This window comes from Malania oleifera, chromosome 6 (genome assembly GCF_029873635.1).
Source record: "Malania oleifera isolate guangnan ecotype guangnan chromosome 6, ASM2987363v1, whole genome shotgun sequence".
In the NCBI taxonomy this organism is placed as follows: Eukaryota; Viridiplantae; Streptophyta; class Magnoliopsida; order Santalales; family Ximeniaceae; genus Malania; species Malania oleifera.
In genome coordinates this window covers 59214146-59217081 of record NC_080422.1, presented here as the reverse complement: position 1 = coordinate 59217081, position 2936 = coordinate 59214146, and positions in this window count along the sequence as shown.

The window sequence follows — 2936 nt, the reverse complement described above, 5'->3', positions numbered from 1 at the left end:
GTGTATGGCAACATGAGTATTTTTCTCGATAGACATATAAACAGTACATAATTCATATAAGGGATAAAAAATTGTATCATATCTGAATAAAACATGATTTATCATAACACAGCTTAACATACTAAATTTCTGTACTGCAAAATGATTTTATATAACCATATCATACTTGATTTATTACCTAGGATAGATAGTTAGTTATCTATTGTCATGTCTTACTTCCCACATGATAGGGTTGTGCAGCCCGAAGGCTGGACCTAGCAATGGCTGGCCGACCATGCTAAGTTAATATCGGTTACAGTGTAAGTACGATGGGCCTGTTCCACCTATGCCGGACTACCAGGGGAACTACGACACTCCCACAAAGCCACATCGACTACCATCTCCCACACTTAACATAAGATGTGTGGTAGCACTAACATAAACATAAACGTAAACATATAACTACGGTACCTTGCTTCATAAAACTAAACTAAGCTATCCGGGTTGTGATAAGATATAATACATTTCATGATATTGAACATAGCAGTTTCATAATTCAAGGTAAACATAACATAAACATATTTCATAATTTCTTACATATCATACATAATCATGGCGTCAACACCAGCATAATCCATAACGTAAAAATCACGGCATTTACGCCGATATAATTCATAATGTAAAAATCACATCATTTATGCTGGTATAATTCAAAAAGTGAAAATCATAAATTCTTACACTGTTTATCATAATTTTTAAAACCATAGTTCCGGTACTATTTTTAGGGTTTTCCTGAAACGGTCATAACATACTTATCTTAGAAAAATCATAATATTTCAACATAACATAATTTCATGAAAATATTGTACTCATGCCACACAAAAGTACATAGCCTTATACACTCATAAATAATTCTGAAATCATAATTCCATATAAAATGTGTTAAAATAATTTCCCTGTTCAATAGCAGTATTCCCAAACATAGTTCCAAATCTACTACACTTTCCTTAGTCTAGAAATACCAAATACCTTATAAAATATTAAAATAACCAACTTACCTAGATTTTTGGATGGTGCCCAAGTTGGCCTAACCAACGATTTACTCCAGCAGACTTGAAGAGAATCTTCGCAAGAGTAACGTGGCGGCTTTAGATCATCAATCTAGTGAATAGTGAAGCTAGAATTCTAAAGAGAAGGAGAGGGAGACAAAGTTAGAGAGAGAGAGAGAGGGGTTCTGCATGAAATTCTCTCACAGAAAAATGATTTTTGGCCTTATATAGAGTGCTTGTCCATGTGGCCTCGTCGACGAGTTCATGAAGGAGGTTCATCGATGAGCACTTGACCCTCATTGATGAATTTCAAATCTAGGAAATAGCCCTCTTGGCAGGTTCTCATCGATGAGAAACGCGTCCACGTCGACAAGCCCAAGAAGCCTATTTGTCGACGAGAACTCTACACTCATCGTCAAGACCCTATTGAATCCCTTTTTGATGTTCGTTTTTCTCTCCTTTCTCTTATTATTTAATTACCACAATCCTTTGGGTCTCTACACCAATGGTCATATAATGGTCATATTTGAGTTTTTGTTATAAATACCTTGCCCAAACACTTGGAGAAGGTTAGAGAATTGTATTGCAAGAATATTTGATTACTCTTTGATTCTTAAACACTTTTATACTAATTTTTTAGCATCAAATTCAAATTTATCCTACTTTCATTTTGAAAACTCGTTTGGAGAAAATATTTTGAGTTATCCTTGAAAAGCTAGAGCATATATTGACACTCATATATATTGCTTGAAAGCCTTTTTCCATACTCTCATTTATTTGCAAAATATTTTTTGAGAGAAATGCCACTACTCTACCGAGCTTTATATTTCAAGTCATTTGAGAGCGCATATAGAAAGTTTTCATTATACAAATCAACTGTTGAATGAGTATTCATTGTAGGCAAAACTTATTTTTCAAATTATCTCTTTGCAGTTCGGTTTATGAACCATGCCAAGTGAAGGTAGATCACATAAAGAGGTATCTCTGCCTAGAAGGAGGGATTACGGTGTGAACCGTACCGAGCAAGGGCATATGGCTTGTTGATGTATCTCCATATATAAGAAGGGATTACAGTGTGTACCATATCAAGTGAGGGGATATCTTTTGGAGAGACTTCTTTGCTTGTGAGGATCGATTGTGGTGGCGGCTCCACCATGATTTAAAAGGAGTAAAATAGTGGAAATCGTCACGTGATTTTCTCGAGGCAAGGATGTAGGCGGGGACAGTAAAACCTTGTAAAACATGGTGTTATTCTCTTTATCCTTACTCTCTCTAATTTTCCTTATTTGATTGTTTTACACACAAGCTTGATATAGTTTGTGAATCGGTAAAATAGTTAGCAAAAGTTTTTAAAATTCCAATTCACCCCCCTTGGGATTACACCAATCCTCACAATTGGTATCAGAGATCGGTTGCAATAAGTTTAACCATTTTTGTAAAAAAGATTACATGGCTCATGTTGTGGTATTCCTGTTTTGCGAGGGACAAATCTCTACAAGGCCTCCAATGTTTTGTGGTGTGAATTTCACCGTTTGGAAACAAAGAATGAGTATTTTTTATCAAAAAGATGGATTGGAGAGCTTAGAGAGTAATTGTCAAAGGGAATTTCATACCGATGAAAATTGTCAATAATAATGAAATTCCCAACCTAGAAAATGAAATGAATGAGCATAATCTTACTTGAATGCAAATAAATTCTAGTGCCATGCATATTTTATATTGCACTTTAGACAATAATTAATTTAATAGAAATATGACTTTTCAAAGTGCAAAGGAAATTTGTAAAGAGCTTGATAGGAGATATGGTGGAACCAAAGAGAACGAGACTGCCACTCCGTATGTTTCAAACTCAAATGATCAAGAAAAAGCAACTTGTTGCTTAATAGCATTAGTCAATGAGGAGGTACA